The sequence below is a fragment of the Sciurus vulgaris genome, assembly GCF_902686455.1.
Source record: "Sciurus vulgaris genome assembly, chromosome: 2".
Taxonomy (NCBI): Eukaryota; Metazoa; Chordata; class Mammalia; order Rodentia; family Sciuridae; genus Sciurus; species Sciurus vulgaris.
Window position 1 is genome coordinate 89,790,521 of NC_136462.1, and position 21,557 is coordinate 89,812,077.

General features: G+C 48.7%; 1 protein-coding gene and 1 long non-coding RNA gene across 11 annotated transcripts in view; one reads left to right on the forward strand and one right to left on the reverse strand.

Moving 5' to 3' along the window:
* Positions 1-280: 280 nt before the first annotated feature.
* LOC306654718 lies at positions 281-15,871 on the reverse strand. Of its 6 annotated transcripts, none has more exons than XR_013762036.1 (5): positions 15,739-15,871; positions 14,263-14,399; positions 13,467-13,501; positions 9,914-9,999; positions 281-578 (listed from the first exon to the last, which is right to left on the reverse strand). It is a non-coding gene; the product is annotated as an uncharacterized lncRNA (long non-coding RNA). The 6 variants fall into 6 exon arrangements; XR_013762037.1 differs by lacking the exon at positions 281-578 and adding an exon at positions 5,463-6,455; XR_013762039.1 differs by lacking the exon at positions 281-578 and adding an exon at positions 7,217-7,471.
* PAK6 (p21 (RAC1) activated kinase 6) overlaps positions 3,600-21,557 on the forward strand; it is a 34,732-nt gene continuing 16,774 nt past the window's right edge. The window contains exons 1-3 of one of the 5 annotated variants that reach the window (XM_079128565.1): positions 3,600-3,909; positions 4,664-4,746; positions 16,564-16,694. The gene's annotated coding sequence lies outside the window, so the exon portion shown is untranslated. Of the gene's footprint in view, positions 3,910-3,943; positions 4,196-4,663; positions 4,747-16,040; positions 16,112-16,170; positions 16,307-16,563; positions 16,695-21,557 lie in introns of those variants that run through there. The other 4 variants (XM_079128564.1, XM_079128566.1, XM_079128567.1 and 1 more) reach the window with 4 other exon arrangements.

Below are 21,557 nucleotides of genomic sequence, written 5' to 3' on the forward strand. Positions count from 1 at the left end.
CAGAGGCTTCTGGGGTTAGCAGAAATGACTGTTGGAAGAGAGAGCACAGGGTATACTAACCCAGGACCACAGTTACCTGAGAACTTGCACCTGCATCCGAGTTTCTTCCTATGACTGGCAGATTCCCCTCTTAATACAACTTATGACAAAAACAGATTCAAATTTGCAGACACTCTTACCACAGTACAAAACCATGCAACACGATAGAGGAATCATTCTCAGTTTGCACAGACCATTAGTTTTCAGAAGTCCATAAAAAAACAAAAGAAATTGAAGAATCAACAATTACTGATTATCATACTCAAATTGAAATTTATTAGAAGTGGTTAAGATGCTGTGGTGTGCTAGACAGATGCAGCAGGTGGATGGTGGTGTGAGCACCGTCTGTCCAGTCTCTGTGGAGACTGAAGTCAGTCCAGATGCTTAGAGGCTGCCCTAGCTTCTGTCCTGGGCTTGCTTCTCCAGACTGGCAGTTAGAGAAGCTGACAGATACAGAGCCAGGGAAGTGGTCTGTTTTGTTCTCAGTTCCTTTTATGCATTGGCTATTATCTCTTTGTGCTAGATACTGCAGCAGAAACCTGGAAAACACATGATTTTTCTTGATTTGTGACATTGTTGATAGTTTCTTTGAGAATTTCTACCTGCTTTCTAAAACTGGCAGAAACTTAGAAATGTTATATTTCTAAAAGAGAATAATTGTAATTATTATCTGAGTAACTTATTGTTTCAAATTTAATGTAATAAACTGTGTGCCTGCCACATTAGGACCTTCACACTTTCATATTTTCCTTTTCTCTAACACATACCATTTCTGAAATTTGGAAGGCAAGAGGAAAGAAAAAGCATTATTCATATCCCTGCATTTGCCTTAAAGTGGAGTTTGTGGGGGGAAATGTTCAAATATTACAAGTTTTAAGTACTCTTCACAGATCTTTGGTTTCTATATTAATTTTGTATTTTTAACTCTCATTTATTTTAAGTTTTGTATTTTATAAACAGAAAAACATTCACTGAAAAATTTGAACAACACAAAAGATTCCTTTCATTTTTTTCTAGTCCCAGGGGTAACCACCATGAACAGTTTGTTGTTAAACTTACAGATCTATAAATATATTTTATTTTTAACAAATATATGGTTATGCCATCACATTGTTCAGCAACTTGATATTTTCTCTCAATTATGATGGTTACTGATGGCACATTTTGGTGACTTCCAGTTTTTTAAGAGTCAAAAATATTGCTATAATGAATATTTTCTTACAGGTATCTTTGAGACCTTGTACAATTCTTTCTTAATATGGATTCCTAAAAGTGCATTTACTGGATCAAGTGGATGCACATTTTAAATTTTTATCAAAATTGTAAAATGCCCTCCAAGTAATTATACCAATTTACTGTCTCACCTACTGAATTTTTTTCTCCATATAATGGGGGGTTGGTAATTTCCTTCTGTCCTAATTTGCATTTCTTGAAACATTAGTGAGATACAGCAGAAGTGGATAATTTATAATTAAGTTTACTCCAAAGTCTTGTTGAGATACACCAAGAAGAGAAATAGAGTCCTACAAAAGGAAGTGATAGACTAATTAAAGGAAAAATATTTCATGGAGCCACTAACTGAAATTTTTACATTTAATGCCATGATATCCAACACTGTGCAATTTACCCAAAATGTCTTATGTCTGCAGTTTGAGACCTTTGTACAGGAGGTGACTGGGGTTATGATTTTGGTAGATTGACCTGCCACTGGTTGGTGGGTAGATAAGAATGAGCAATAAATGGCACAGTCAGGCCAGCAGAAAAGAAAATTAATGTTCATTGAGCTCTCAGGGTGAGCAGTTCCTGTACCAGGAGCTTTGTTCATTTAATTCCCACAATCCTGTGAGACAGGTGAAATCATCCCCATTTTATGGATGAGAAATTGTGGTTGAAGAGCATGCCAAAGGTCACTTGACTGGTAAGGGTGTGAACTTAATACTGTGAAAACATGGAGTCTGTGCTCTTGACCAAATATCACATCACTTCAATATAGAAAAAATTTAAGAAATGGTTTTCAAAAATAAGTTGTATTAGTTTATACAACCTAATACCAGCTTGTATGTCAGGGTTTGGGGCTAGGAAAAATAAAGAAGAGTCACTGACTTTCCACCTGGCTGTCAACAGAAGTGGGCTCTGGGCACAACCCACCTAGGTAGCACCTGCAATGGGGCAGCCGTGACATAGGCCTGGGTGAGCATTTGCCAGATTGATGATTGAAAAGGACAGAGAAGAAGTGTTTCAACAGGAGTGGTGGGTGAGTGCAGGGGTGAGATGAGCAGGGGGTCAGGACTGGAGCTTGGGCACCCCACAATTAGGCAGGTGGAAAAGAAAAGAACCAATGAAGGGGACTCAAGGTTCAGGGACAAGGAGGGCATAATAAAGGCCACACTTCTCCTGGTGCTCTTGAGGAAGCTGACAGGTACCCACACCCAGAAGCTCAAGCCACCTCGCCAACAAAAAAATCCTCTATCCTGATGGGGGTGCTGGAAATGGCTGCCTCTGGTCCCTGCCAACCCAGGACACTGGTTTCTACCCTGCTTTCCCCTCCCCCACCCACCTTCCCCTCCCTGACCCCACCAACTTGGGCCTCACTGTTCTTCACAGCAAAATTGGAGGTCCCTGCAGCTTGGGAGGCTGAGGCAAGAGGATTGCAAGTTCAAAGCCAGCCTCACCTCAGTAAAAGAGAGGCACTAAGCAACTCAGTGAGACCCTGTCTCTAGATAAAATACAAAATAGGGCTGGGATGTGGCTCAGTGGTCAAGTGCCCCTGAGTTTGAATCCGGGGTACCAAAAAAAAAAAAAGAAAAAAAGAAAAAAAAATGGGGGAGACCTTGAGAAGAGAGCTCAACCCAGCTGTGCCCAGCATCTTCCAGCAGCTCTGAATCTTGGGGGCCTGGGGGTGAGTCATAAGGGTCTAACATTTCTGGGGGAAGGGTAGGGTAGACCACAAAGAGGCTCCCACTGATCCTAGCTGGCAGCCCTTCCTCTCCCTCCCCCTCAGTAAAGGAAGGCGGAGAAAAAAATGCGTTTTTATAAATAGCTCCAACCCCAGCTGATTTGTAAATTCAGTGGGTTTTTTGTGTCAATGACATCACCCTCCTCCCCATGGCAACCCCCGACGATATCAAAATTGCCAAGCAACGTTGAAGCAGCTCTCGCCCCAAACGAGCAGGTCGCTGCCTGGGGATTTAATGGAGAAATCCCAAAGTGAGCTGGGGTGCACTGTGGAGGAGGGGCATGCTGCGACCAGGGCTGCCGGTCCCTGAGCAAGGCAGGAGCTGCCGGCTGCTTGCCAGGCAGCCTGGACACGCCAGGGCTCCACAGCCAGCTCTCTTAAACAGCAGCTGCTGTCCACAGCAGGTGGGGGAGGGCACTGCTCCCCTCCTGACGTGCCAGGAGCCACAAGCAGCCATTCAGGTGACTAAGCCAGCCCACCGCCACTGAGTCACCCACCCGCCAGAGCTTTTCTTCCTTCCCTTTTGCATTTGATTATTTTGGGAGCTGAAAACTTGGAGCTGCACCTGAGTCCCGCCCCTTCAATCTCTCCCCTCCCTACCTTGGCTTGGAGGAAGATGGGACTTGCTGTGAATCTGCCGCCACTCCCTAAGGATATAGAAGGCATGGTGCGGGCCAGAGGTGCCCGCAGAGAGATCGCAGCTGGCAGAGTGCAATAGCAGACATGGTGAACAGGCTGCCTGTGTGTCCTCTGGAGGTGTCAAAAGAGGAAGGGGAGTCTTATCCACACCGATTGGAGTCCTCTTGGGCTGGCTTTGAACTCACCTCATGGGATGTTTCTGTAAATGAATGACTCCAAGGGTCACAGTGGCATTTGGAGAGTGAGGCTGGATTGGTTTAGGCAGGCCTGTGCAGGTAGGTGGCTCTGTGCTGGGTGTGGGCCCACGTGTGTGAGAGAGTGAGTGCTGTATGGCAGAGTGTGCGCTGTCTGCCTGCTCAGGACAGAAGCTATGTCCAGCAGAGAGCTAAGAATGGGGACTTGACAGCAGTTCATCCTGAGGCTAGGTGGGCCAAGGCTCTGATGGTGCTGGGAAGAAGGGACCCCAAGCACATGGCCTGAGCAAGCCGAGGAGCAACTACCAGCTGGGTAGGCCCTGGCCCTCTATGGATCCACAGGATAGAGACCCAGTAATATGCCAAGGTAGGTAGTGGTCCAATGGGTCTGGCCAAGGATGGAGCCAAACCCACCAGGGGCCTGGATAGTGCTTTAGTTGCCTCCTCTTCCTGACAGCCCTGGGCACCAAGGAAACAGTTTCCTATCAAGAATCCTGTCATTATTCCATGTAGGGCTGATCAGTACCTTATATGTCCCCTGCTGGTCTTATAGGCACTTTCACTGAGAAGGGGCTGGCCGGGGTACATGCCCACAGGGCATGCCCCAGTGTGTGTCAGGCAGAGGGGCGTGGGCCCCCACCTCCCCCACACAGCTGGCAGCCTCTCGGGCACACCGGTGAGTAAGCTGCCAAAGGGAGGGAGGGAGGCTGTGTGCCCACAGAGGCAGGACGACACCAACAAGGAGCCTTCGGGAGAACAGGCTGGAAAAGAAAAGCACTGAGGTTTTCTTTTTCTTTTCCTTTTTTTTTTTTTTTTTTTACTCTTCTGCCTAAAGGGAGTGCCGCTTCCTGGGCTCCAGACAAGTGCCAGCCTGCAGTGGGAGAGAGTGAGGCCCAGCTACCCGAAGGAGCAGTCAAGGTAAGGTTCCTGCTGCTGCTGTAGGCTCTGGCTTCCAGGACTGGGTTCTGAGGCATTAAGGTCATCCCAGCTGGGACAGGAGGCTAAATCCATGTTCCTGAAGAAGCCATGGGTCCTTGGGCTAAGGAGTCCCATACCCTGTCCAGCCTGCCACCTTTCTCCTGGTGGATTTTGAAACAGCCCCAATCCAAGCCGGCCTCTGGCCCCTTGACCAGGAGAAAGACTTGTTTCCATAGTGCCTGCATTTACTTCCTGTGCCTGCTGGACCAAGCCAGTACCACCAGGATGTCCCTATAGGAGGCCCCTCTCATCTCACCACTCATGTATTCATTCCACAAATATTTATGGAGCGTCCGTCTGCTGGGTCCCAGGCTCTGAGTCACACTCTCACTGAGCTTGACCTGGCACAGATTCTGACTCTGAGACTCAGTGTCAGGCCAGGGTCAGGGGGCCACCTGGCTGAGTGCACTCCCTCCTCACAGACCTCAGGCTCCCCGCCTTTCCTGCAGGCTTACTGGCTGGGTGGGCTCCAGGGACATAAGGCTCAGTGAGGTGGGGGTTATAAAGTATGGGTTCCCCCAGAGCTGCACAGCTAATGCAGTGCAATCTCCCATTTGCTCTTTCCCTGGCATTATATGGCAAGGTCAGAGCTTCCTGCATTTCTGCTTAGGGTCTTCCCTGAGCTGGTCCCGATGGGAAATGGGCTCCAGGAGTAGAGAACCAGTTCAAGGCTCAGGGGTTCCTAGGCCTGTGGACCTAGGATCTAACCTAGGGGGCACTGAGGCCTGTGGGCTGACCAGGGGACCCCTTTCCAGGCAGGCTTCCCTGCAATGGTCCTGGTATTAGGGTCTGGAAACTAGTGACAAGAGGAAAAGGAAAGGAAAGGGTTGGCACCAGGAGAAAGCTTTTCTGGAAACACTGATTTGTGTAAAAGCTTCACACCCCTGAGGGTGGTGGCAGGGTAGGTGTGTGGGGACTGCATAGTCCATCCAGTCCTCAAGAATGGATTGATTCTTTGTGAGTTTTCTGAGCTCTTTGGGACAGGCTAGCCAATGCAGAACGCACTCTTCACTATTCACTCCTAAGGATAACCACCAATGTCCCCTGTCCTGGGAGAATACATGGGATAAGTTCAGGAGGAGCCCATAAGTATTTCCCACACCTGGCTCCAGGATGAGGAGGAAAATGACCCAGCTGAGGGAGTATTTCCTGCTTCCTCTTAAAAGGTGACTCTAAACTTGGGAGGCCTCCAGGTATGTGGAACTGCACAGTGGTGGTGCCTAGCTGGTGGGCCCAATGGCAGAGGCTAGTGAGGAGCAGGGAAATAACAAGCCAGCAGGGTGGCAGCTGGTGGTCCAGCAGAGGGCTTTGGCCTGCTCTGTGGAAACCCCACTCTGTGCAGGGTTCCAGGGTGAGCTGTCCACCTGGTCCTAGAGGGCTGTACCTTATGAAGACATACCCTCTACCCTCATGGGAGTTCAGTCTCAGAGCCCAGAGGAGGCTAAACTGAGAAGTGGGAGATATGAGGTGAAGGGAATCTTATCTTTCCTGGTGTCTTAGTCTGTTGTGCTGCTATAACAACATGTGAGACTGGGTAATTTATATATAACATAACTTTATTTGGGTCAAAGTTCTGGAGATTAGAAAGTCCAAGATTGAGATGCTCACATCTGGCAAGGCCTCATGCTGTATCATCACATGGCAGAAGGCTGAAGGGCAAGAGAGAGTAAGAGAGGGGCTAACTCTCCAGGAGTGGTGGCTCATGCCTGTAATCCCAGCAGCTCCCAAGGCTGAGGCAGGAAGATCACAAGTTCAAGGTCAGCCTTCGCAACTTAGGCCCTAAACAACTTAGCCAGACTCTGTCTCAAAAATAAAAAGGAGCTGGGGGTGTAGCTCAGTGGTTAAGTACCTCTGGGTTCAGTCCCCACTACCCCCTCCAAATAAGAGAGAGGGCCTAACTCACTTTTGTAATAAACTCTTATGCTGAAGACATTAATTCATTTGTGAGGGCCCTCAAGACCCAAACACTTCTTGAAGTTCCCACCTCTTCAATCTTATTGCATTGGGGAGTAAGTTTCTAACACATGAACTTTGGGGTACACATTCAGACCACAGCATCTGTCAAGATGTGGGATCCAGGCAGTGCTTTTTCTGGCTACCTGACTTGAGGCAGGTGGTAGGGATTGTGTGCTTACTAAGTACAAAACACTGGTGGCCAGAAAATGGGTGGGGAAAAGTGCTGATAGATAAATGGGACAGAACCCTTGTCTTGGGAGGCTTTGATAGACAATGTAAAGGAAAGCTGAGCATGGGGTCAACCCCACCAGAAACAAGCTGATCTCAGAGCCACAGTCAGCACCTGGGTGGCTTTGTCCTTCCGCCCACTCTGGGCTCCAGACTCATCGCTGAAATTGTCAGCCATGACTCATCCAGTCCAGATAATTTATAAAATTAAACCAATACTAGAAGATGATTCTTAACATAGACTTTATACAGATGGACCAAAGGAAAAAAAAAAGATAAGAATGAAAAACACTTGTGGAAGAAGCTTCAAGCTTCAGGTCTCTGCAAAAGATGAGTGCTCAGGGAGATACCTAAGTGTAGCAAGACACAGGATGACAGGGTTAACAGTGCAGAGTCAGCAGGGTGAGCGTCAAGCCTGGTGTTGCCTCTTCCTGGTGACTTGGATAAGTTACTTCATGTTTCTAGGTCTTGATTTCCTCTCCTGTTCAACAGAGATAATTATAGTACCTATGAGATATGGTCGTTGAGAGAGCATTAAATAAAACAATATGGAAACTGCTAAGATTACTGAGGTGCCATGAGGAAGAGACCACACCTTGTTTAGGCTTCCTGGAGGAGGTGGCTGTGGAAGAACCCTCCCCTGAAGAGAAGCAAAACTCTCAGAATGCTGGTAGATCTATGCCCATCTACGCTAGGAAGAATTGCAACAATAGGTCCATTTTTTCCCTCAATAGCAAATTGTTTGCCCACTGAGGTTCTTTCAGGAATTAATTGAGACTTTCCCCCACTTTTTCTAGAACTAGGGATTGAACCCAGGCTCACTCTACCTTGAGTCACATCCCCAGTTTAGTTTCCCTGCTTTTTTTTTTTTTTTTTTTAGATGGGGGTTTCACTAAGTTGCCCAGGCTGACCTTGAACTTGCAATCCTCCTGCCTCAGCCGTCCAAGTAGCTGGGATTTTAGATATGTGCCACTGTGCCTGGCTACTTGAGATATTAACAGTTCCTTCTGCAGTCTGTAATTGAAGTATAGAGATCTTGGAGTTGGCTGCACAAAGCAATCAAGAGGCTGGATATGGCCTTGGTCCCATTTCTTCGGGCCTGGAATATTTTGTCACATGGTGTCCACAGTTCCTTGAGGAACCATATACTAATGACCGCCCATCTAAAGCACAAAATTGGGAGGTGCTGCATGTGAAAGAACTGGACTGGTAACCACAGGGAGCTCCTTGACTACTCTGGCAAGTGACTTGGAAATGCCTGGTAATCATAAGGCTCAGTCTGAGACATTTCTGCTATTCTTACCAAATGTTTATCTGTCCTATGAATTTAAAAAAGGTAATCCCACATTCTATTCACCTACAAAAAAAAAAGCAAAACCAAAAAAATAAAAGGCTTTCAAATGCTGAGGAAAATCACGTTTAAAACAAACAAACAAACAAACAAACAAACAAACAAAAAAACACCCTTATAACTACATAAGAGTCCAAATAGGCCTCATCCTACAAAGGAACACCCATGCCGGCCAGCATTTTCTATAAAACGTCATTATGATACATCAGGCAGTGCAGAGACCCAAGTATTTACAGAGGAACACTGATGACTACTTTTGCACACCTGTGGGTTCTCTGTGGCAACCAATTCTGCCAAAGTGGTGCCTTCATCAGCAAATCCAGGCGTCTCTTCCCTGGCCATAATCTGCTTGGGCTCTGGTTGGCCCACAGCTTCTGTGCATTCAGGCCAAGTAGGTGGAAGTAGAGTTTTGTCCTTCATTACATACTCAGGCTGCCCAGGACCTGGGGAGGGCCCCTTTGGGTGCTCAGAGAGGCAGGTGCAGAAACTGCAGGTAGGTGGTGCATTTGTTCTGGCCTCTGATCCCAGTGCAGCCGGACCCAGCCCACTCTCCCCAGGGCAAATAGCAACAAACCAGTCACCTTGCTCAAGGTCTTCTGCTGCCTGCATGCCTGCCTGCCTGCCTGCCTGCCTGGTGAAGGGGCTCCTGAAGGGTAAGGCAGCAGTAGAGTTAAAACCGGGAGGACTAGTTCTGTGGTTCAGCTTGCTGGCCTGGAACATCTCCAGCTCCATTTTGTTTCTTCAGCTTCAAATGAGGCTCCGTATGGAATTATGCAAAGGAACAGGGGAAGAGGGAGATAGGGGACCAGTTACACCAGCGTCTCCTTGCATGGCCAGAGCACAGTCCCAGGTCAGCAAGGAGGAGCTCAGAGGAGGAAAGAGTACCATAAGGGAACTGGTCATCTCAGATTGCTGCACCACATTCAAGTCACAGGGAGTCCTCTGAGAATGTCTAGTCCCAACTGCATGGTTTTCACACAGGGAAACAGGCACAAAGAAAGAAAGTCCTGAGATCACACTGCTAACTCGGGGAAAGAGTTAGTTTCAGGCCCAGGGGTTCCAATTCCTGCCCAGTACTTTTCTACCGCCCAGGCTGCCCGTCCATCTACAGCAGCATCAACGGGGCCTCCCACAGGAGCAGATAAGAACTGCTGGGTAGCTTGATGGCTTGAGAGCATCTGTGCTTCCTGCCTTTGCAGGGGCAAATGGACCCTGCCCTCCCTTCCTGCATCCTATCCTGCTCAACATGGAGTCCCAGCCCAGCCCATGCTTGTTAACCAAGGGCTCCCCAAGGACAGACTTGTTCCCCAGCACCAGATCACTTTCTGATAAACAGATCTAACTGATTTGTAAATGAATCAACTCAAGTTCTGTGTCCCAGGTAGCATCTTACATTTTAACCATAGGCTGGTATGCCTTAAACCCAAGAAGGGAGTAATAACAGCGTCTAGACATGAGAGAGTCTGGCAGAGGGTGGTCTTCTCCTGGTATATACTTTCAACCAAAGGCAGGAATTTAAATGTGTAATAGCCACCATCAGAGGTCAGTTTCCAAAAGGAGGAGGGCAGTTACCTATCACTCTGTCACCAGGTTCAGGCTGGATAAGACTTTTATAATCCACTGGAGTGGATCTTGCTGGAGGAGGATGTGTCTGGGATCTGGAAAGATGGGAAGAGGTGCAATTCTCAGTCCTCGGGAGGGCTGGAGACAGGCCCAGGAGCAGGAACACCAGGCATGGTGAAGCAGATGCTCAGGGCTCCTATGGAGGAAAAGGGCAGGGTGGTGGGGAGGAGCTGCCCTCAGACATCCACCAACCATATAAAGGCTGTTGTACTGGCCACTAGGGAGGGTGTGACAGTGGTATGACCATGACCTGCCATGTCAGCTTTCACAGGAATGTCCCAACAGGCCAGCCACCTCTGTCACAGTCCAGGGCTCTGTGAGGTGTATGCAACAGAGCTGGGGAAGGAAAGACTCAGAGAGCGAATAGCAGCCTAGCACAGACTAAGTGGCAGACAGACCATGCCTTCTAACACTGACCCAGGGCAGATACAGAGTGGTCAGTGCTCCCTGGAGGCCACACAGCTCACACTGCAGCCTATGTGCAATTAGAGCTAAGATGTACTGCCCACTGGGTTGGGGATGGGGCTTGGGCAGTTAGCAGGCTTCCTCAGACTCTCTCCTTCCTTGAGACTTGGGTCTTGGCCCTCACCTAGTCAGGCACAGGTTTTCTGCTCCCCTAATACTCTCCTGTCCTCCCTCAAAGTCAGGCCCTGGGCTCCATGGCACAGCCCTGCCCCAACATCAGACCTGGAGTGGCCACTGGAGGCTCAGGAGAGAGGAGGACAATGAAGAGTTTCCTTTCAAGGAGACTTCCAGCTGTCAGTTCTGCCAGCAATAATGCCAGCCAGAGAGCTAAAATGCTCAAGACATTTGGATAGAACTTTAGAGGCCATTAAGAGCAGGGGCTGCAAATTAGTTGTAGTGAGAAGATATTAAATGAATCCATCATGTCTCCAGAATGAGTGTCTTCAGTGCAGAAGTGGCTTATTCTGTTCCCCAACCCTTCTCAGGGCAGCTCAGCATGTACCCCAAGTACCTGGGAAGGTGTCATAGCCTGCAGTGGTCCCTGCATCTGAGCAGCTCATCCCAAGTTACCAGGTCTCTTTGGCACTCTCAGACAAGCTTGATTCCCGATACCAGTTTGTGTTGTGGGGGGTAGTCCTATATATTTCCACTGGCATAGAGAGTCTAGTACAGTTCAGAACTTGAGAGACAGGCAAAGAGAGGCTTGAGGTTCTGGGTATGATAGTTTCTCTGTTGAGGTTCAGGGTATGAGCAAGACACATCTGTCCAGCAGCCAGGCAGGAACCCATGGATTTTCCCCAAACACTTAGCTGGGCCCCAGACAGGGCTGGGGTTCTCTCTCCAGGATCCAAAGTGGATTGACCTGTAGGGTCGGTTTAGCAAGTGGTAGCCTTGTCTTCTGGAAGAATCCTGGGATTGTGTTCTGTAGTACACCAAACTGGGTTCGATTCCTCCCTGTGGCGCACACGTGTGTGTGTGTGTGTGTGTGTGTGTGTGTGTGTGTGTGTGTGTGTTCAGAGCTTTCTCCTTGACTTCAGCAGCTATGCTTACCCTGTTAGGAGCCACTGGTCCTCAGGATCCCTGTACCCTACTGCTCTGGACTTCATCACTCCACCACCTTCCCAGGGAGGAGAGCACTCTTTCCCATTATCCATGCCAAGAAATTGAGGCTCCGTACATGCTATAAATTTACAGAGGCAAAGGGGGCTGCAGTCTTGACACTACCTCTCTCCTGCCCAAGAGCACCATGGGCCTGGCACTTGCTCCCTCAGCTCATGCTGCCAGGCCCTTGGAGCTTTGCACCTGCCTTTTAGCTCCACTAACAGAAAGATATGGGTGGTCTCATCAGCATGAGAACAATACTCCAGGCCAACTCTAGAGCAGGAAGGATCAGGTACTGTAAGGCAGCTTGGAAGAGAGGAGGGGGAAGGGATCTCCTCCAAAGACTGCCTCTCTCCTAGGGCTGGAGGCTCCAGGTGAGTGGCATTTACTTCTCCTGGAGCCCAGGTTCCAGAGCATCCTCTGGCCATGCAGTGAGCAGATGCTTCAGACCCCATCTCCTTAGCAGTCCCTGTATGTGGGTCTGATGTTGGGCCCATTTTGGACCTGTGAAGGGCAGATGGTTTGCTATAGGGACTTCAGGCAGATGCTGGCTCATGATAGGAAAACCCTGCACATGGTTCCTAGCAGAGAACTCAGTGACACCTCTGCCTCTCACACCTGGCCCTGTGAGTGGATCCTCATGCCCTGCTCAGAAGTGAGGGAGGGGCATTCCCCACATTCCTCTGTATCTCACCAGACTCCCCCTTCCCTGGGCAATAGTCAGTTGGCCTCTCTCCACCAACTGTTTGGATTATCCTTGGGACCAAGCACTTCTAAGCAGCACAGAGTTAAGAGAATAGGCTTTGGTTCAGATGTACTTTCGTTCAAATTCTACCTTAGTCCATTTGGGCTGCTGTAACAGAATACCATAGACTGGTGCCAGAAATTTGTTTCTTACAGTTCTGGAAGCTGGAAAATCCATAATCAAGGTGCTGGCAGATTTGGTATCTGGTAAAGGTCCACTTCCTGGTTCATAAATGGCTCTTTTCACTATAATCTCACATGGCTGAAGGAGCCAGAGATCTTTCTGGGGCCGCTTTCATAATAATGCTAACCCCATTCATGAGCATTCTGCCTTCATGAGCTAATCACCCCCAAAGGCCCTACCTCCTAATACCCTCATATTGGTGATTAAATTTCAACATAAGAATTTGGGAGGGGCACAGCATTTTGTGTATAGCAGTAATTATGGGATCTTAAGCTAGTTCCTTAGCCACTCTGTGCCTTAGTTTCTTCATCTGTAAAATGAGAATAATGATAGTATAATGCTTACATCCAAGGATCATTGTGAAGACTGAGTGAGATAATATGTGCAAACCGTTTAGCACAGGGCCGAGCCCATCAGGCTCATCAGAAGCATTCAGTAATTGACAGGCATTATTGTTACTATTATCAGAGAAGAGCAGAGGCATTCAGAGGAAGGAGCCCTGCAAGCTTGTTAGCAGGTTCCTGATCCCCAGGAAGCTTTTCAAGTCATGAGCAGAAAGGTGCAGAGAAAGGATAATGTGTTTGTATTTCTAAACCACAAGTCGATCCATATCTTTCCTCTTTGGCCCTAACCTGGGCTTTCAGCCCTGGCTGCTGATGCTCAGATGTTACAACATTTCTGACAACCACAGTATGAGAGAGCTGGGAAGTGGCTGCCCCACCCTGTGCCTGACCTGAGGCCCTTGTATACCATGCTGACCAGCCAATACCCCAGAGCAGGCAAGGCTCCAAAAGCCCCTTTCTATGTGAAATGTCTGTTTTAGGTGCCTGTGTCTAGGGCTCCAGGCCATTGTAGAATGGCAGTGCCTGGACAATTCCCTCAGCCAGCAGCCAAGGCTCTTCAGAGGGGCCTGTGCCTGTGCTCAGCATGGTAACCTGGGAAGGGGCCAGAGAGAGGCATGGAGACACCGGAGGAGGTGCTGTCCCCCAGACTGCTCCTGACACTTACCACACTTCTGCCTTCTCTTCCTGGGCAGAGCTGAGCTGTATATGGATCAGAGGAAGACAGAAGAGGGAGAGTCACAAATAGGAATTAATCACTCAGAACCCATCTTGCATGTCCAAGTCATCTCAATGTGCAGGGCAACATCCAACCCCTTGCACCTGAACCACATGTAGAAGAGGCTGGAAGTTCAGAAATGTGGTACTACGGTGGCCCAGGAGTCCTCTGGTCTAGTCTAATATTTAGTATGGCAATTTTTTTCTCTGGCATATCTATTATTCTCTATTAATCGCCTCCACTGTCATTACCTCCTTAGTGTTATTTAGGACTCTGCTTCTCTAAAAACTCAAGCCCCACTGCCTCTCCCAAGGGTGAGAAGAACCCAGGGGTTCTGGGATTTATTCCATGTAAGGTGAAGATAGGACTTAGCTAGTAGCTATTCTGGGATACCCAATCCTGGATTCAAATAAATTAAATACTAGTTCATTTTTAATAATTTTGACACTTACTGTATTTTAACAGTTCAAAGGTACTTCTTGGAACTGTGGTTTTGGTACATAGGCATTTATATTAAAAGAAAATAATTCACACGCGCATTGGTGAGTCACTATAAAGTAATTTAGGGTGTTGCTTCTAAGTTCAATCAATAATGCATTTCATTCTAACTTTGGTTGGTGGTTCATTTCGAATTCTTACCAACTAATCTCTACTTCCTCCCTCTATATAGCACACCCATCTTACAGCCAGTATCAGGCCACTGCACTCATGTTCCTGGATAACTAATCTGTGGGGAAAGCCATACTTGTGCCACCTGCCCTATCTTCCTTGCATGGTCCCATCCTTAACTCATTAGTCAGCTTCCTGGGCAGCCACTGGAGGTCACTTTGTCTAACAGAGTAAGGCCAACAGTGTCCAGTCAGAGGAAAGAAAAAGAATCACCTGGAAAAGACACAAAGAAGAGGAGGGGGAGATAGAGTAAGGAAAGGAGAATGGAAACTAAATAAATGTCCACCTGTGTGTTGGGGAGCCCTCCCGTAGCACACAGGGCCAGCCAATGCTACCTGGCACAATGTCCTCCCTGGAGAAGCTGAGGGCATCAGAGCTTCTGGTGCAGACAGATACAGTCCTCTAGATGGGTTGGGGACTGGTGAATTCCCATGGATCAACTTCTGTTTGGTGGGAGTCTTAAACTATGTATAGCAACAGAATCCACAGTGTAATGACTTATCCACAAATAGCAGTGTTATAATCAAAGAATCAGTGAATAAAACTATGTGGGAATAGTGACCTCAATAACTGAAATTTGAGGTACCCAATTAGAGTTAAAAAAAAAAAATCACTGGGCACATTGGTGCATGCCTGTAATTCCAGCTACTCAGGAGGCTGAAGCAGGAGACTCCCAAGTTTAATGTCAGCCACAGCAATTTACAGAGGCCCTAAGCAACTTAATGAGACCCTGTCTCAAAATTTAAAAAATAAACAAATAAAATAAAAGGGGACTGGGGATGTAGCTTGGTGGTTAAGCACCCCTGGGTTCAATCCCAACTACCAAAAAAAAAAAAAAAAAAAAATCCCCACACTGACACTGGCAGTTACCCAGCCACCACTTAAAGGCAGCCATTTGGGGTCCAGATGTACTGCATTTCCAAGCCAGAATCCCCTCAGCACTCAGCCAGCACCCAGCCCTCTCTGGGGGCCCAAGTCAAGGACAAGAGTCTTCTCACTTCCTTGTTGGACAAGACACAGACAGGTGGTCCCAGCCCCTCCACTTAACATAAAATCTATCCTCTGTCCCAAAAGAAACAGGGCAAACCTGTCCCAACCTACTCCAAATGGGAAGCCAGGAATGAACCACTGGAAATGCCATCCTGATCTTATACCAGGTCACTGCTGGGTACAACCACGGGATGCTGGCTCTCGAAAAGAAACAGAACTTTTGTATGGACCCCCTCCTTTGTTCCAGGATGCTGTGCTCCTATGATGCTTTCTATCCCTCAAAGTCCCCTACCCTGGAATCCAAAGGCCAGAGCATTGTCAGGACTAAGCAAGGTGTGATGGGGAATTGGAATCCCTTTAAATCCTGCTCTCCTGCCTGTACAAGGCGACTACCCCCAGGAGAATTCTGGGATGGGACAGGCAGGCCAAAGTGCCAGGTTTTAGGATTCCAGCTTGGGCTCTCCAGGATGTGTGGGTGGCACCCCGGCACCTCTTAGGTTCCACAGAGTGGGTCTGCGGCTCCATAGCGTGCATCTGCCAGGCAAATTAATGAGTTAATTACCAGCCAGTGCTCAGCGGATAATCCAGGTCGGGTCTTTGCTTGGCGGGCGGACAGCTGCGGGAGCGGCAGCGTCAGGGTTCCCAGGCTGCTCGAGCATTGGAGGGAAAGCGCTGGGCAGGGGTCGTCTCTCTGGCAGCGGGGCTCCTTGTCGCGCGGCCCCCGCACCCCTGGGCGATTTTTCCCAGGCTCTGCTTTCGCTATGTCCTACCTGAGGCCACACCCTGAAATCAAACTCGCGGCCAGGTGAAGCGGCGCTGCACAAACATGTAAGCGCGGCCCCTCCTCGCCGTTCCCCGCGCCGAGGTCCCTCCCGCGGAGGGCGGGCCCGGTTCCCGCGGCCTCTCGGAGCGCTCACGGGCTTCCCGCTCGGCAGGTGGGTGCTCGGCCGCTGCCAAAGGCCGGCGATCCTCCTCTCGGCCGGGGCCACGAAGAGGGGACAGGCCTTCCCTCCCGCGCGCTCCTTTACCCCGGCTTTCAGTCCCCTAAGTTCGAGGCTGGCCGGCGCGGGACAGAGGGGCCTTGCGCGCAGGCACAGCGGGCTCGGCGCCCCTGGAGCGCAACCTATTCGGTGTGTGCACCACCTCGGCGCAGGGAGGCCGTGACCGCGCCAGGTCGGAGCGCGGCGGGGAAAGGGGCCACCCCGGAAGCTGCGCTGTGCCCACCCCCGCCTCCTCCCGGAGCCCGGCTGGGAACCGGTCGCCGCCTCTGGCACCTGAGATCACTCAGCTGGGAGGCTGGCGTGGGGCAACTCCCAACGTCTTAGACTCCAACCAGTCACAAAATCTGAGGGACACTTACTACATTTGTCACAATGTTATTTCTTAGGTGCTTCTGTTTAGGCCTGCGGTGGACTGGCCCGGAAAGGTCCTTGGTCTTCGCTCAGTGCCGAAGAGAGCTGACTGCTGAAGGGTGAGGAGACCCAAAGAAGAGGAGACCGGGAAGGCCGCCCAGAGGAGGTGAGTGAAGAACCTGTAGCCCTAGAGCCTTCTCCATAGCTTCCTCAGAGGGAAAGTGGGCAGGTGGGACAGTGGGCAGGCTCCCTCCTGTTAGGCAGTGGCTTAGCCCCTGCTAGGAGTGATTTTTCAGTCCTTAGTGGCTGCATATTGTCACTCACACCACCTTACCCCATCATAGGTCATGAAGACTTCAAATGGCTTGCCCTGTCCCTGGCCCAGCTTCTGATTGTCATCAGGTCTGATGCCTGTCTAGGGTGAGGCAGTGTCAGCCAGGCCAGTTGCATTGAATGCACGCTTGCAGAAGAGGCTTCCAAATAGGAAGGGAGGTAGCAGGCCCAGCATCTGTACTGAGTAGGGCAGGAGTTGGGGACTCTAGGAGTCCCAGGCAGAGATGCCCTAGCTCTGCACATCCCAGCCTGCCAGCTGGTTCCCCAGATCCCCAGACTTGCTAAAATTGCCTCAGCTCTTCACATAGACAGGGAGTAGCTTTGCCTATGAGGTGTAGATGCTGCTAGGAACACCAAGGGCCAAGATGCTAGAGTTCCCGAGATTTAGGTCGCATTCTCTTATCTTCCTGTGTTCTGGTGTTTGCTAGCCTCCTTTGGTTTGTTTTACTAGGTGGTGGGCAAGGTGGGGTCTCCAGTCTATGTGTTTATTTTTGTGTCTGGTTTAACATATATTGCAATGCTATGAATTATTCTCTTGCCAAACAGGGCAGTGACTGAGAACACAACATTTTTAATCAAAAGAGCTGGGTTTGAATTCTGACTGCCTGTGACTCCTTTGGCACATTGTTTTATTTCCCTCCAAACTTTTTAATGTCCTCAACTGTAAAATGGGGGTGGATTGCATTCTTACAGGATAGTTGTGAGGAGTAACTATAATGATAAATGTCCTTCAGCCCCAGAGGCAACCTCACTGGCCTCTAGTTGGAAAAGTTTAAACAACCCTGAGCCCTCCTCTCTTAGAGGACTTTGAGAATGGTCTGGCTATTTGGCAAGACACTGTTGCAGGGTGTTAGAACAAAGCAATAGGAATAAAGTAAAGGCAGAGTGTTCATGGAAGGCAAATAGTGTGGGAGACCCTGATTCAGGATCTCTGGCTCAAGGAAGGGGCCATTTCTGGAAGGGGATCTGACTTTAGTGGGAGAAGCAGCAACACCCTCGGTACATGTCACATGTGTTCACATGTTCATAGGTGACCCTGACTGTACCATTACCATGGGTGCTGTCTGGGTTAAAGGGAGCATTCAGCTCAAGGATTCTGGTTTCATCTCTGCTCTAAATAGCTGTGTGATCTAAGACAGGTCATTTGCCTTCTCTGGGCACTTGGTATGGTGAATGAACTTGGAGTCAGACTTTGCATTCCAGTTCCACACTGACCATCTTAGACAATTGCTTTTCTCTGAGCCTTGATTTCTTCATTTATACAATAGATCTTATAATATCTACATTAACCATTACATGTACTAAGAAGAAGAACCTAGCACTGTACCTGGCATGTGTCAGGCACTTTCTGTGTGTATATTCCCTTTCTTGTCTCCTCCTTCCTCTTCCTAGCCACCTTCCATCTTTACAGTGGGCCCAGTAAAATAGGTTCAGCTTATCTCAGTGGTTTCATGAGCATAAAGTAAGGAGGCAAGCAAAATAGAGATATGGAAAGTTAAGGACTGCCAAAACACAAGAGAGTCTTGCAGTTAGGGACTGTGGAAAATCTTTCTGGCAAGACATTAAGGTCTTGAGTCTCTGCATGTGGAAACTGCTGAAATCTGAGATGGTAAGGAGGTCCCGGGTCTGAAACCCTCCAAGGAATGTCATTCTTCAGGTGTTTCCTTGGAGACAACCCCAAGCCCAGAAAGCCCAGTGCTGTGCACCCAGAGATGGACACAGGTTGGGATTCAAGGCACAGTAAATAGAGTCAGAGGGCTGGTCTGTCCTGAGCCACTGCTGGACCGCAGCCCTGAGGGGTTGGAGCTGGGCCGAGAGGCAGCCTGAGTCAATATTGACCTTCCTCAGCTGGCCAGCCTGGCTCTTTGGCCTGTCATTCAGCTGAAGTGTTGACAAAAGCCACTGAATGAGCTTCATCATTGTATTTTTACAATTTTAAACAACACCCCATTATCTCTTCCCTGGTGATTCACTGAGGCCTGTGGTATGGGAATCATAGCAAGGGCAGGGAACCCAGACATTTTGACTGATTATGTGTGCAGCACCTACTACCCTGGCACAGGTTTCATTCTTCCTGGGTCACTTGAGTGGGACAGCAAAACCTCTGGATACTGCCCAGTCTGCTGGGGACTTCTAACACGTCAGTGCACTGGCCCTGTGAAAGTCTACAAAGCCTGTGGGTGATGAGGCAGAGGCCATGGCCCCAACCTAAGATCTTCTACCCTGCATGTGGCAAGCTGGCAGAAAAGCCAAGGAAATTTCCTTCCCTGTGATGTATCTCTTGGAGCCAGGATAGGGTGCTGGGTGCTGTCCTTCCTGCCTCTCATGTCACATGAAGAGGAACAGATGGCATACCTGGACCAGGGGAAGCTGAGGAGAGACAGAGTTCAACTCCACACAAAGGAAAAGCAGTGAGGGGACCAAGGGGACAGAAGCAGGGGCCTTGGGAAGGGGCAAGAACTCTCTATTGATGAACACATTCAAGCAGGGTATGGGTAGGCTCTGTGGGAATGCCACAGGGGGAAAGAAATTTGGGCAGGGTAAAGGGGCACTGCCATCTCTTCAGGTGGCACTGGTTTACCATGGCCCCCAGAGCCTGGAGTAGAGCAGGTACATAATAACTTGTGTGTGTGTGTGTGTGTGGTACTGGGGATTGAACCCAGTGTCTCACGCATGCTAAGTAAGCACTCCCCTTTTTATTTTGTTTTGTGACAGGGTCTCACTAAGTTACTGAGTCTGGTCTTGAACTTATGATCCTCCTGCCTCAGCTTCCTGAGTAGCTACAATTACAGGTGTGCCCCACTGTCCCCAACCACAATAAATACTTTATGAGTAAAGGAATTAATAATGTAATTTTATATTTTAAAAAATTCTAGAGGGCTGGTGTTGTAGATTAGTGGTAGAGTGCTTACCTAGCATGTGTGAGGTACTGGATTTGATCCTCACACCACATATAAATAAATAAATTAAATAAAGGTCCATGGACAACAAAAACAACAACAACAACAAAAAAAATTCCAGAAAGTAAAGGTTGAGGAAAAGGAGAATCTCCTTGATTAATGAGACTATTCCTGTGAATGGCTATCTTCTGTTCAAGGGGGCTGGGTGAGGCCCATCCCTTCTCATAGGAGGGAGGTGACAATTCTGAAGGCCGGTTAAAAGAGGTCAAGCAACCCTGCTATAGATCTCAGGTGAAGAGACCCAGCTCTGGAAGGGGCAGACTCTTCTGCAGGCATTCTGGGACTGAATGGTTGTGGTAACAGGGATACTTTTCTAAGTTCTGTTGAAGCTAGGAGGTGCTTTCCTCTGTCTCAGGGCTATGATTCTAGGATAGATGCTTCCCCAGGGTGTCTTAGATGGGCCTGAGAATGACACAGGGTGGGGGTAGTGGGTGCTGATGGCTAACTGCAGCCAAATTCACCTCAGGGCCTGGGTCAGAATCTGTTCCTTCCTTGCTGCTGTACTTGGATAAATCACTCGGTCTCTATGGCTTTCGGGTTCCTTCCCTGTGTGATAGATATAGTAGCAGTGCTCCCTCATAGCTTTGTGGTCAGAGATCACATTCAACACTCTCAGTCCAGAGCCTGGGTCTTGCTCTAGGCTCTCCCTGAGGGGTGATTATTAAAAATACCCAGAACTGCTCCTTGAGCTAGAAGCTACTTCTCCCCCTCACTGCCTGGAAAAGCTGGCAGAGGGGAATGAGTCCATTCTCTTGTCATTAGTGGAAATGCTGAGGTCTAGAGAAGAAAGAAAATAGACCAAGGTCACAGCCCCAAGGTCCCAGGTTGAGCCTCATAGTCCTGAATGTGAGCTCTGATAAAATGCCCTGGGCCTCTCCCACTCTCATTCACTGGCATCTTGAGCTGGGTGTCCTCTGCTGTTCTGGGAACCAGGAACCAGCCCTGTTGGCAGCTGCTTCTTCTCTTCTCACTTGCTGGGAAATGGTGGGAAAGCCCACCAGCCTCATTCATAGCAGACACTTTACCAACATCCCAGACCTTACACAAAGACCAAATCTTACCCCTTCAGAAAAGCTATAAAATTGTCTACAGTCATTTTTCTGGAAGCCACTTTCCCAGCCCTTTTTATTTTTTTAATACTAGGGATTGAATCCACGGGTGCTTTAATACTGAGCTACACCTCCAGCCATTTTTTATTTTTTATTTTGAGATAGGGTCTTACTAAGTTGCTTAGAACCTCACTAAGTTTGCTGAGGCTAGTCTCGAACTTGCAATCCTCCTGCCTCCATCTCCTGAGTTGCTGGGATTACAGGCGAGCTCCACCATGCCTAGCATTCTTGTGACTCCCTTCAGTGAGCCAAACATCCTTTCCATGAAAGGGATTCAATGTGTGGAAACAGCCCAAACTCACTCAAAGTCAGGCCTAGACACTGCCACTTCTGGGAAAAGCCCAGATGAGGGGTTAAGAGAATTGCTGACATTGATTCAAGACAGGCCCCAAAGATGGTTCCCAAAGAGGAATTCTAGGAATACCAGAGCATGTTTGGAACAGAGAGATGCTTTCCCAAAAGGTCTGCCTCAAATGGCAAGGCTCATTTGAATGTCCAAGCTACTATAGGTTTAAATATGAACTTAAGGGGCTGGGATTGTGGCTCAGTGGTTGAGTGCTTACCTAACATGTGTGAGGCAGTGGATTTGATTCTCAGTACTGCATATAAATAAATTAATAAAATAAA